This window comes from Equus caballus, chromosome 27, assembly GCF_041296265.1.
Source record: "Equus caballus isolate H_3958 breed thoroughbred chromosome 27, TB-T2T, whole genome shotgun sequence".
Lineage (NCBI taxonomy): Eukaryota > Metazoa > Chordata > Mammalia > Perissodactyla > Equidae > Equus > Equus caballus.
In genome coordinates, this window is record NC_091710.1 from 21,947,782 (window position 1) to 21,961,687 (window position 13,906).

The window sequence follows — 13,906 nt, forward strand, 5'->3', positions numbered from 1 at the left end:
CCTCTGAAGGCTCAAGAGGAGAGCCTGCTCCTTGCCTGTCTCCTAGGTTCTGCTGGGTGCCAACAATCCTAGTGTTCCGTGGCTAATAGACAGAGATCACTCCCATCTCTGTTTCCATCTTCCTATGTCTGTGTACCTTCTTATAAGCACTCTAGTCATTGGGTTTAGGGCCCACCATAATCCTCACCTCAACTTAACTAATTATATCTGCAAGGACTCTGGGCCCAAATGAGGTTACATTTTGAGGTTCTGGGTGGACATGGATTTTGGAGGAACACTATTGAACCCCGTACAAGGCTCTTACCTCTTCATCTTGCTAACGTGAGGCACAGCATCTACACATAGTAGGAACTTAACAAAAAGTTTCCAGATTAATACAACTGATTACTGGCTTGCAGCGTGTTTGGCTACAGTTCTCTTCAATTAACATTCACTGAGTTCCTTTTCCACAGGGCTGGTTAATCATTTTGTGACATTTTCTCATGAAAAATTAGAACCAAATCAGTGTGGGATGACTTCCTGGTGATATTCGTACTCATTTAAAATTCATCTTTTTTTTTTTCAAAATAAGACATGGACATAGTTTAAAAGTGAAATAATGCTTTAAACAAACCAGAAGAATTTACAACACAGCAGAGGAATGCTCTTCCCTTCCTCAGTCCTGCTCCTCACAGGCAGCTCCTCTGAGCTCCTCTGGCTGTGTCTTGTGGTATTTACTGCCTGTTTCTGAGTGACTATGTGCCGCTCTTCAGTGGATCAGCAGTTTCAGGCACTGTAGCAGATTGGTCAGTCCCGCACCCTTGTCCACTGGGTCTCCTCCTTCATTGCCGCTGGCCTGCTTCTAGCTGCCAACAGCTGCATCTCCGCCTGAGGGCTGTCTTCAAAGACTGCTCTGCCTGTGCACGGGCCAGCCCGCAGCACTGAGGCGTGTCCCCCAGGCAACCTCGATCTGATGGGACTTGGTGTGTAAAGTCCCTCACTCTCTCGCTGGCGAGGCACTGACTCTGAGGCATGTGCTCCCCATTCCCCAGAGTTTCTCTGCAACATTAAGATCTAGTCGTCTCAAGTGGATTTTGGTGGATCATGAACCCTCATTGGTGGCCCTGTTCTCTATGGTGTTTTCCATATCTCAAGTGAGCTTTTAAAAAAATATATACATGTATATGTCTACCTTTTTATTGTGGTAAAATATATATAACATAAAATATAGTATTGTAACTAGTTTTAAGTGTAGAATTCAGCAGCATTAAGTACATTCATATCTTTGTGTAATCATTGCCACTGCCCATCTCCGGGATTTTTCGTCAGCTCAAGCTAAAACTCTGTCCCCACGAAACCATAACCCCCTATTTTCCTCCCCCAACCCTTGGTAACCACTCCGAACAAGCTTTTGTCCTAAGCCTTATCTCAGGGCCTGCTTCTGGGGAAGCAAGATGGACATTAAGCATTGATTTCACGTCAGGGTAATTCATTCATTATTTTATCCAACCAATTAAGGATCTACTATGTGGCAAGCACTATCTATAAGCTTTATATTATATGTGGTTAGGAAATGCTATAAAGGAAAATAAAGCAGAGAAAGACAATAAGAGTGCTCTAGGTTGGGGGAGCATTAATTTAGATCCTTGGACAAAAGAAGCGACATTTAAGCCGAGACTTGAATAAAACGAGGGAGTGGGCCATGTCCTGTCTGGGAGAAGAGTGTTCTAGGCAGAGGGAACTGCCAGTGCAAGAGCCCAGAGGTGGGAATAAACTTGGTTGAAGATCTAGCTTTCTTACGCCTCCCACGTACACATCCTGTCAATGCAGTTTATCACGCGTTTTAGATAGACTAGTAGTTGGTTGTTATATTATTAGGCTCATGCCAATATTGTTCACTGCTAAGCCATATGGTGTCCCAGAGTTATATTTTTGCTCTTAACCAAGCTTTTGTTTTTATTTTTCCTAGAGTTAAAAATTCTTTTCATTTGCTTTGTTTAGTATCCATCAGGCTTTGATCTGAGGAGCAGAAACACCAGTTCTTTTGGGTTTTTTTGTTTTTAGTTCCGCTTTCGTTCCTGGGTAGCTTCCTCCTGAAGCTCTCTGTTTTTCTGCTCCCTTCTTTAGGCTTGCACATGGCTGTCACCTTGGGGCTTCCTTTCACTGTTTCCCTAATGTCTCACTGGCGTTCTGGATCCAGTCTTCCTCTTTCTTGTTTTCCTCCCTCCTCCCCCTTTCCCTTAGTTTTATATATATATATGTATTGCTAAAACTCATCTTCTAGGAGCTCCTAGGAAATGCATGGGAGAGAGAATATTTATGTGCTCCCATGTCTGAAAAGGTCTTGTTCTACCTTGATATAAGGTATTTCGTATTTTCAAGTATATGGGGAAACCACTCTGGTTTGAACCTGATTTGGCCTGAATTTATTTGAACCAAAGCCTGACTTATGGCTTGTCAGACATTCATTGTGCACCTGCTTTGGTCATAGCCCTAAAGAGTGTACTCTTTTTTTTTTTTTTTGAGGAAGATTAGCCCTGAGCTAACTGCTGCCAATCCTCTTTTTGCTGAGGAAGACTGGCCCTGAGCTGACATTGTGCCCATCTTCCTCTACTGTATATGTGGGCCACCTACCACAGCATGGCGTGCCAAGCGGTGCCATGTCTACACGTGAGATCCGAACTGGTGAATCCTGGGCTGCTGAAATGAATGTGCGTACGTAACTGCTGTGCCACCAGGCTGGCCCCTAGAATGTACTCTTTGAAGATGAAAAATTCGTGCCTCCATTCCTTTGATGCCAGCTCTCTTTAAAGATAAGATTGAAGGGCTCCTTTCCCATAGTGCCAAAGCCATCTTAACTTGCTGTGTACATACTGATCTGTAACAAAATATCTCCAGAACCCTTGAAAGAATGTACCCCTGTCAAGCTTGATGTGGATCTCTTTGTTTGGAATTGGCATTTAAGTGTTCTCTGAAGTGCTTCCTGCCTTTGGGAAGGCTGCACTCCCGGGCTATAGTCCTCAGCTTGACTCCAATAAAATTCTCTGCTACAGAGTGATTATTGATTATTTTCATCAACAACCCTTAAACTTGGTTGACGGTTAGGTTAAGAGTTTAATTCCAGACCAAAAATTGAAATCATTTTTTCCCTCAGAACTTTGAAGATTGTTAACATCTGGTTATAACATGTGGCATTGTTCTTGAGAAATCTAATGCTATTCAGACCCCCATTTCATCACATGTAACCTTCCTTCACTCCCTCCCTCTCACCCCTTCTCCTCTTCCTCCCCTTCTTTCTCTCTCTCTCTTTCTTTCAGTTATCATTTTTATCTCTATTGTGAAACTTCATGATTAGGGTTTCTTTCTGTGAGCCTTTTTTCATTCATTGCATTGGTTATTAAATGGAGCCTGGTAATCTGCCCAGATTGGAATTTTCCTACATTGTTTATGTCCTTGTTAATATCTTCCTATCCATTTTTTTCTGTTCTCTCTTTATGGAACTTCTATTAGTTAAGTATTGGAACTCCTGAATTGTTCGTTGAATTTTCCTATCTGCCTATCTATAGCTCATTTGTATGTTTCCTCTCCTTCCTTCTTCTTTTCAAGAGTATTCTCTGGGATATTTCCTTGATTTCATTGAATCTTGTAGTGATTTTTAACAATTTTACTCTTCATAATTTTATTCTAATTTTAATTTTTAAAGAGCTTTCTTATTTTCCAATTGCTCCCATTTTGGTATTAGAGCATTCTATTCTCATTTCATGAGTGTAATATCTTTTTATACCTCTCTAAAGATACTGATAGTCTTTGGAACTTTTCTTCTGTTCTCCATATTGTCTCTGTTTCCTTTTTTTTTTTTTTTTTTTGGTGAGGAAGGTTGGCTCTGAGCTAACATCTGTTGCCAATCTTCCTCTTTTTGTTTGAGGAAGATTGTCCCTGAGCTAACATCCATGGCAATCATCCTCTATTTTGTATGTGGGATGCCACCACAGCATGGCTTGATGAGCTGTGTGTAAGTCCACAATCGCGAGCTGAACTCACAAACCCCAGGCTGCTGAAGTGGAGTGTGCAAACTTAACCACTACACCACCCTATTTCCTGACTTTTTAAAAAATCATTTCTTTGTTTTGATCTTCATGTTGAATGCTTTCCTGAAAAATCTATTGCTGCTTTGCTGTCTGTTCACATTTCAGAATGAAGACTCAAGAGTTGATGTGAAGCCCTCTGACTGTGGCAGGGCGCTGACTCCCAGACTTCATCCCTGGGTGATGGGCTGCATGCGGGCTTTTTCACGGGGAGACCTTCAAACATATCTGCACATTTACTCTATGCAATCTGCTTGACAATACAGAATTCTGTTTCTTGAGAGAATGTTGTCCCACCTCCTGCCTTGGGAGATATATCTGCCTCCTGGGATTTGGAGACGGGGACGGGAAGGGGATGGTGGGGAGCGAGGCAGGGTGAAGCTTTCTTTGTTATGTAGACAGACATCATTCAGTTCCCTTCTTCAGCCTCTAGCTCACCTCTGCCTGCCAATGTACCTCAGATGCCCTTTTCTGAAGTCCATCCTTCAGGGTCTTGGAGGGGTGCTATGGACTGAATGTTTGTGTCCCCCAAATTCATATGTTGAAACCCTAATCCCCAATGTGGTGATATTTGGAGGTGGGGGCCTGGTATTGGGAGATAATTATCTTTAGAAGACGTCATAAGGTGGAGCCCCATGACAGGATTAGTGCTGCATGAGAAAGGACCAGAGCTTTCTTCTCTCTCTCCCTTCTGCCACGTGAGGACAGAGCCAGAAGGCAGCCATCTGTGAGAGAGCTCTCGCCAGAAGCCGACTGACCAGCACCTTGATCTTGGGCTTCCCAGCCTCCAGAACTGAGAGTTTGTTGTGTGAGCCGCCCAGTCTATGGTATTTTGTTAGGCAGCCAAGCTTGACTAAGAAAAGGAGCCATTCCTTGCCTGTGCAGGGTACGGGGAGGAGACTTGGGAGCCTGATTATTCTGTATAAAAGCTTCCAGACAGTCTTATTTTCAGTCTCCCTCCCTGCCCCACCTTCCCCAGAGCTCAACACCTTCGTTCTGGGATTGCCGGGTCCTGCAGGTGAGCTGAGAAGCTGCCCCTCTTTGTCCGCCCTGCCTGGCGCTGCACCACCCTTCCACCCACTCTCTCCTGTGGAATTTTGCTGCTGTCTCTCTCCTGCTGTAGCTCCTTCTCCTCTCATTGACCTTGTGAACTACTTGTTTGTCATTCCTCTGTGGTAACATCACTGCTGTTTAGGAGGGAGCACACATAAATGCACATGCTCATTCCACACATTTTTCTGGAGAGTCCCCTCTTCTGCTGGCTGGTTTGCACCGGCAGTCGGTGGCCCTGCTGTTCTCCACACTTCAGACCGCATCCTGGAGAATGCGTGCGGGGGTGCAGGAGGGAGGCAGTGTTCACAAGCGCGAGCCCTGGGCTATAGGGCATTTGAATGTTTGCTTGACCGTATTAGCTTCATCCTTGGCCATGTCACATCCTCTGTGTCTCAGCTTCTTCCTGCGTGAAAAGGGGATCGTTATACTACATACCTGAGAGGTAAAGAGTTTACCTGTAAAACGGTTTGCTGTTTTGAGCAGAGTGAGTGCTCAATAAATTGGAGCAATTATTATGATTAACACAATTAACCTATTAATGTATTTCTCAGAGATAAGAACGCTCTGCAAGTATCATCATCATTACAGCTGAGATTAGACCAGAAAAGAAAAAGACCCAACGATTACAGAGAAAAGGCCCCAATGATTTCAACCAAGCAGGTTCTTTATTCAATTATTTATTTATGATTATATTATTTTATTCTTTGTTATTTATTTATTAGTTACTTGTTAAGTACCTACTACATAGCCAGCACTACATGCCAAAGCCTGTGGGGACCACAGAACTGTGAAGGTAAAGTCTTTGTCTTTAGGGAGCTTCCAGTTTGGCCGGGAGAACAATGAAATAGCCACACACTGAGTCACGAGTTATGACTGAAGTGACACAGAGACGAGCAGGGAGAAGATGTGGCGGGAACGTGGGGGAACGTGGCTTCATGGGAGATGTGCAATCCCATCTGGGCGTGGAGGAGGAGGCAGATCCAGATGCACCAAAGGAAGGAAAGGGTCCTCCAGGTGACAGAAGCAGCAGGAGCCCCCAGGGTAGAGAGAAGCTGAGTGCTTACTGTGAGAAGAAGGCGGGGGAGGAGAAGTGGCGGGGGTGAGGTTGGATGCTGGGGTGTGACCAGATTGTGAATGGCCTAGAAAGTGAGGCAGACAAGCGAGCAGTTGGTGGAGTAGATACTGGATTCCTGAGCAGGGCGGCTCTGGTGCCGCAGGTCCGAAGTCTGGTGTTTACTCCAGACTCCATCTCACCCTAAGGAGAATGAGAGCTCAAGGGGGAAAAGTTTCCGAACTCACCTAAGAAGCTGAGTGATGGGGTGGATGAAAAATTGATGCAGGTCATAAATATTGCAGGCACGAATGCACCAGATGCCGCAAGGATACAGATCAGGGAGAATCCTACTGCTGCAGAGGGAACCGGCTCCTGCCTGGGGAGAGAGGAGGGCGGGGGCGGGATTCCCATTGGTGGCTCCGTGGTGGTGCCACTCCCAGGGTTTGGGGCTCCAGGATCCTTGGAAATGCTGCTGCTCAGGGACGTTCCTAATGTAACAAGATTGAAGTGTCCACTTGGTGAGGGTGGGGCCTGCTCCAGCTCTCTCAGCCTCCAGGCTGCTGCTTTGGGTTGCTTCAAGCTGCTGCAAGAGGAAATGCAGATTTGGCCTTAGAAGAGCTGAGGCCTTGGCTGGGCTAGATGATCCTTGCTGACACTGGGTAGTTTCCCCATCACAAGCTTTTCCTTCTGAGGACTCTCCACACAGACTTTCCTTCTGTGCTCTGGGGGGTGTCCACATGTCCCTGTGACCCTATGTCACTGACAGAGGTCAGTGTTCAGGCACTCTGAGTCTTATTTCTGTTTCCTTCTTTGATCCCTCCGCACCTCAGAGAAGGGCGTGAAGGTCTGTCACACCAACGGGCAGCCATGAGTCCTTGTACCTAAGTACCTGCTGAGTCACTTCCATCTGAGAAGAGGCACAGACCAGTGAAGGGAGCTAGAGCCGTCACGCCAGCTCACAGGGAGCACTCTCTCTACATCTCAAGTGACTTCTTGTTGGCCTGTCTCTGGCAGTCTATTTCAGGACTCCTTGAGATTTAGCTGGGCCATCTGGAGGTGGGGTATGCAGCGTGAGGGAACGGCGAAAAGCAACAGAAGCAGGTGTGGGGAGTGGGGATGGTCTCGCCGAGTGATGTGCTGATAAATGTTAACAACCCGCTCTTGGGGGTGGCGGGGGAGGAAACTTGACTGGTAACGTCCGCTGATTTCTGTGGTGTCAATACTCTAACCAGGACTCCTTTTGTGCTACCGAAAGGATGTCAAGCAGCGGGCACAGTTCCCGGGCATTTAACAATACACTCACACAAGCTAGTAGACGTCTTCCCCAGCACGTCTCTGGTCCCTCCATCTCTGGAAGCTTAGAAACCCGAGTTGCCATCCTGTCTTTTACCATCAGCCACCATGGAACTGGGGATCTTGCCTCCCTGTGCCTCAGGTGGCCAGGAGTCTGGATTTCCCTGGTCCCAGGGCAGGTCACCAACATAGAAGTTGGAAACTAGAAAGTCATGTGGGGCTCTGGAGAGTTCCCTTGGGCTCAGTGACTGCTGCATGGCACTGCCTGAGGGCACCACACGGTCAGATGCAGGAAGGGAGAGGGGCAGGTGGGAAACCACTGCAGCCACCTCAGAAACAGAAGGAGCCACCTGCCAACAAGTGACCTACCTCTCCCCACCTACCAGGGGTGTAGACGGCAGCTTCTCTCACTGGCTGGAAGGTTTCTGATACTGCCCGTGCATGCCCTCAGAGGTCTGTGGTAATGACAGTAAACGTCTATTGAGCTTCATTAGCAGGTTAGGCCCTGTGCTAGATGCTGCATAGACATCGTCGCAGCCTCCACAACAACCCTAGGCAGTAAGTGTTATCTTTATTCCCACTTCACACACAAGGACACTGAGGCTTGGATTGGATAACGAGGTGACACAGCTGGTAAGCAGTAGAGCTGGGCTTTGAAGCTGTTCTGTTTGCCTCTAGAACCTGCCTTCCTGACCACGGAGCATATCACCAAACGCAAGGTCTGGGCCCTTTCTGGAGCTCCGGACAACCAAGTGGTGTGGACACGTCCTCTGCCATTCCTTATTTCTGGTTCTCCGCAGCAGGAACTCACAGGACCTCACCAAACTGGCCCCGGAGGCCAGACTGCCATGTTCAGTTCACCCCAGCTGTCTCCAGCTCCAGCCCCACTGCTGTCAGCAGGGAGTGTGGAAGCCAGGGAGCGTGGACCCCAAGGATGGAGGCAAAGTCAAGGACTGTCACCCTCTATTAAGGGAGCAAATTAAATTCTGCCAAAGGTGGAGGAGCGTGACCTCTGAGAAAGGTACTCACCCCAAGGGCAGTTCATTTGTGCTTTGCTGGTGAGAACAGAGGGTCCTGTGGCTCTCACCAGAGAACCTAGATCTTTCTAGAATGCTGGAGGAAGATAACGATGCACAGAGTAACTAACACAAGATAAGCTACAACCTCATGAGCTCTAAGTCACCATCAGAACTCCTGTTGCAATGGCAGAAGACTTTAATGACTGAGAAGGAATTAGAGGCCTAAGCAGAACAGACTGAAGCATGTCAGGGTGTCTCCCCCAATTCATGGAAGTTGCAATCTCAAGCAGCCAATACTGATTATGTAGACAGAAGGCTCCATACCCTGGGAAAGGCAACTTCATCAACCTTTCTTTGCTTGATTGACATGTCCCTTAAGAGTTTCCTCTCCCCACGTTCTGTGTCTATGAGGCACAATCTGGTATCTTCTTATCTTTCTAGCATCCTCCCCTCCACCACATCAGACATATTAGTCATTCCCTATCCTCTGTGTCTTTGCTCACCTCTTGCTTTCCTTGGAATGACCACCCCAATCCTCTTGGGTACCAACCTTCACACCTTCCTCCAAGACGCAGCTGCAGCTCGAATGCGGCCTCCTCCTCTGGTTCTGCTTCCCTCTCCCTCCCCTCTCCTCCTGCTGGAAGCATCCCTCCCTCCCCTGCACTCCCCTAGCAGATTTTCTGCATCTTTCTTATAACATGTTCTCATCTGTATCATATTTATGTGCAAGGAGGCTTCTCAAGGGCATGACCCAGGTAGAAGTTATCGCTGTTCCCACACAGCATCTGGCTTGGGGCCTTGCCCATAATAAGGATTCAGAAGATATTAACTGAGCAGGATTCTTAATTTTATTTTGGGGTCAACCTACTCATAAAAAATTAAACCTGGGCAATGAACTGACGGGTTATCTGCTGGGCAGACCTCTCCCTTTGCACAGATTACCCATCAGCATCTTGTGAATTTGATTATGCATTCATTCCCAAATACGCGCTCAGCCTTACATGAACCAGTAAAATTTAATTTATTAATCTGCAAAACTGAGACCCAGACAGAGCATGACCTTTAGCAAGCCCACCACATAAAAACACATGGGAAGCACAGCCTCAAACAGAGTAATGCTTCTGGTTAACCTTCTGAATGTCAATCTTCCATAGAACTTTTGCACTGGATGCGAGAGCCTCAATTAGATGAGGAGAGTCTGTGATAATGTGTTCAGTGCTACACTTTAAAATGAGTAAGCACAGAGAGTCTAGCCTTGCAGGGGATCAGTGACATCTAAATGTGGAGTCGTGTGGAATTGCAAGTCCCTTTTCTTGGTCTGCCTTATAAAAATTGCCTCTGCTTTAATTTCCACTCAACTGAATAGCAGGAAAGGTGAGGGCTGAGCAGCCAAACTTGCGAAGGGGAGTGAGAGTATCTGCCGTGGAACAAAGGAAAATGCAGCTGCAAAGAAGAGAGTCAACTCAGCGCTTCTCATCATGACATCCAAGGCCCGAGAAGGAGTGGCAGAACACGAGGAGAGAGAGGCAAGTCACCTGCCTCGTGCCTGGCAACCATGGCACCCCGGAACATCTCCATCGACAAGCCGGGCAGGGCCTGCAGCTCCGAGTGCTGTGCCTGCTGCAGCCTCCAGACCCACTCAGCCCCAGGGCCCCAGCACATGGACTTAGTATCTTGCAAACAGAGCAGCAGATCCCTGCGGAGCCTGGAGCAGAGGGACTCAGCCTGCCTCCTCTTGTGCCTGAATTTGGATTTGAGCCTCTAGATCTAAAGGCAGCCTCAGGATGAGAAAAGAAGCTGGAGGACTCCATCTACCGCCCCTCGTCCCACCCTGAAGGTCACCCGCAGCTTTTTGGTGGACGTATCTTGTATGTGCTGATGGCTTCTGCATCAGTTTTCCATTGCTGCATAGCAAATTGTCATAAATGTAGCAGCTTAAAACAAGACACATTTATTATCTCACAGTTTCTGTGTGTCAGGAGTCTGGGCACAGCTTAGCTGGGTCCTCTGCTCAGGGTCTCACAGGCTTCAATCAAATTATCAGCTGGGATTGCGATCTCATCTGAGGCTTGGGGTTCTCTCCAAACTTCCTGGTTGTTGGCAGAATCCAGTTCTTTGGGGCTGTAGGACTGAGGTCCCCATTGGTTGCTGGCTCTTGGCTGGGGTCGCTCTCAGCTCCTGGAGAGTGCCCTGAGGACCTCGCCTCTTGGACCTCTCCACAACAGGGCAGTTTGCTTTTTCAAGCTAACAGGAGAGCATCTACTGCAACTTCTTGTCTCTTTCAAGGGCTCACCTGATTAGGTCAGCACCACCCAGGATAATTTTTCTATTGATGAACTCAGAGTCAACTGATTAGGGACCTTAAAAACATACGCAAAATCTCTTTTGTCACATAATGTAACATAATGACAGGAGCGATATACCATCGTATTCACAGTCCAGGCCACACTCAAGGAGGTAGGGTTAGACAATGCGTGTGCACCAGGAGGTGGGATAATTGGGGCCACCTGGAATTCTAACTACCACTGTTTCTTACCTCAAGCTCTAGGACTCTCTGCCTGAGGAGTTTCTCTGGCCACAGGAGCACTGGCGCTACTTGCCTAGGTAACTTAGATCAATGCCAGGAACTTAGCACCTCCAGGGGCCCATCTCAACCAATGAGGGGAGGGAGCTGGTGGGTAAATACCTGGCTTCCTGGTCCCTTGCTGAGGCCACTCTGAGGCGTAGTTTACTCAGTCTCACAAAGGGTGCCCAGAGAGACTGAAGCCCACTTTCCCAGAGCAATAACCCACCCATTAATGTGCCCTATATCAGCTTTCTTTCCTTGTCTGTCTCAGTTCTCCACTCCATCACCACACTTCCTGGCGTTGTCTCCTAAACGCACTATTTGCGCTCAAATCATTATCTCAGCATCTGCCACTGGGGGAAACCATGTTAAGTCAGACTTGAACTTCATTCCTCGTGTCCATTTGCGTTTCCTGCAGGAGGCTTGCTAAACCTTTTTCATTCTCCTCAGGTCTCAGCCACCTCCCCTCACCCAGCCCTCCTGGGCAAATGAGCCAGCCTGTCTGACTGAACCTGGAAGGTGGAGGCTGCTCCTGCTTCCCTTCCTTCTCCCTCGGGATTTCCTTCCTGGCCCACTACTCTTCCCCCTTTCCTAGTATGCAGAGAAAGAAGTTCCTCCTCCGACAGCACTGCCAGCTCTTTGAAAGCAGCAGCTGGGTTTCACACTTTTGTTCCTCGCAGCCCCTCTCTCAGGGCTGGCCCCATGCTAGGCACTCACTAAACACTGCTTGAAATGAACTGAAATGCAGAGCAATGCTTCAGTTTCATATGCTCACTTTACAGAATCAAAAACAAAACCTAAACTTTGGGAGCACCCCTCAGTCTGACACTTTCTCCAGCTCTCCTCCCGTCTCCTCCCTCCCCACTCTTCCAAAGGCTGACGTGTGAAGGGAGAGTGGCGATTGCCTGGGTGTCTCAGGAGGCAGTAGCCCTCTGTGCCAGGGCTCCAGCCCCCCGCAGACCCCTCCACTCACATTATCTGTGTCCTCTCGGGGGGGGAGGGGTCTACATCCTTTCCCTTTCCTCCATCCTTTCCAAACACGTGGCAACTCCTTCCAGGCAGAGCAGTGGTTGCAGGGGTCTTGCTTCTCTGAAAGGGGCACTCTCTGTCCCACCACAGGTGCAGCAGCGGCTGCTTTTCCCAATTCCTCCCCATGCTTTGGGCTAATTTTTATGCCAAAAGTGACATTTCACAAAATAGGTCTCTGAAGCCCGTCTATAACTGAGTGCCTAGAAAAAGGCATTCTCTTATAAAATACATTAGAAGAACACCACCACTTGATTGTCCTCTTGGGAATTCACAGTCCAAACATTCATACTAAAGGCTCTGAGAAGTCCCGCAGCCAAGAAGCCTGTTTATCTTTCCTTAGCCCAGCATTCCCTACTTTGTGATTACACTCCCCAGAACCCCTTCCAGCTCCCCTCACACATGACGACTTTTACTATCCCAGGGACTCTTGTGGACTCATGGGCTGAGAAGTACAAAGCGCCTGATGGAGGACAGGGGAGCCGTCAGAAGAGATGCTGTGGCAGCAGCAGCGGCGGCGGCAGTGGGGTGACAGGGCCCAGCCTGCTAGCCTGTCTGCGGACTCTCAGGTCCAACTGTGAAACGAAAGGAGCAAGACTCCCAGGCCGCTCCCTTAGAATACGGCATGGTCAGAGGCAGGAGGAGGAAGGGAGTTTCAAAGCAGCAACAACAGCCGGAGGCCTCGCCGCCTTCCCTCCAGTCCCCGCTCCTTCGCGCACCCCTCTCCGCCCCTCTCCGCTCAGGCTGCCAAGACCCCGAAACCCTGAAGCTCGGCCCCGGCTCCCGTCCCCCGCCGGCAAGCAGAGGCCCGAGGCGGCAGTTAGTGCGCGTGCGCGGAGACCGGGCGCGGCTCGCGGCTCTGATGTTGTGTTCAGAAGGGCTGTCGGGACCCGTATCGATAGATTGATACTGTTCTGATGAAAGTTCTTCCCGCGGCTTCAGGGAAGAGTGTGGGAGGTGGAGAACAAGGGAACAGCTCGAGTTGCCAGCGGCTCCTGAGCGCGCAGAGCGGCGCGGCGGCGCCCGGGGAGGCTGGGGAAAGTCGGCGGTCCACGGGGAGAGCGCGAGGCCGGCTTTGCGCATGCGCCCACAGTGCCTCCCAGCTCTCGTCCTGGTGGGCAGCCGCGTGGGGGCAGTGTGACCTGCTGTTGGGGCGGCCCGGTGCAGATCTCAATCGGGGAGAGCTCGGCTGGCTCCCACCTGTAGCCTTGGTCGGAGAGCATGTCGCGGCACTCTGTTCTAGTGGGAGGGATGAGTGCCTTTGGCTTAACAACGGGCTTGCGGTAGTGGCAAAGAGCGATCACGTGCTGAGGTGGATAAAGGTCCTAAGGAGCCCAGCCGAGTTGCAATTATGGAGATAGATTTCCAGCTCTTTTCCATATCTCATAATTAATACAGAAGCCTGAGCAGTGTGCAGGGCGAGCAGGCCCAAAGGCGGCGCGGCAAAGCGACGGCGGAGTCCCCAGACTCCTTCGCACGCCTGGCTTTCCCTTTGAGGTCGGTGCTCTGGAACCTGCGCCCGTTGCAGACGTTCAGTAGGTTGATGACAAGGGAAGGAGGAGGCAGGGAGCATGCACAAACCAACCCTGGAACACCCTGTGCCTCTCTCCTGTCCCTGTCGTATCTGCTTGTCCATCTCCCCGCCGCTGCCCAGAGGGCTGTTTGTTTCTTGAAGGCAGGAGAAGAGAGGTCGGTGGGAATGGGACGCCTATTTTTGTGAACATGATGGGCGTGGTGACCCCAGGGGACTGCTACGCCTGGAGCCCAGCGAACTTAGGTTCAGATCCTGCCTCTACACTGACTCGTCTTTGGCAGGTTATCCACTTCTAAG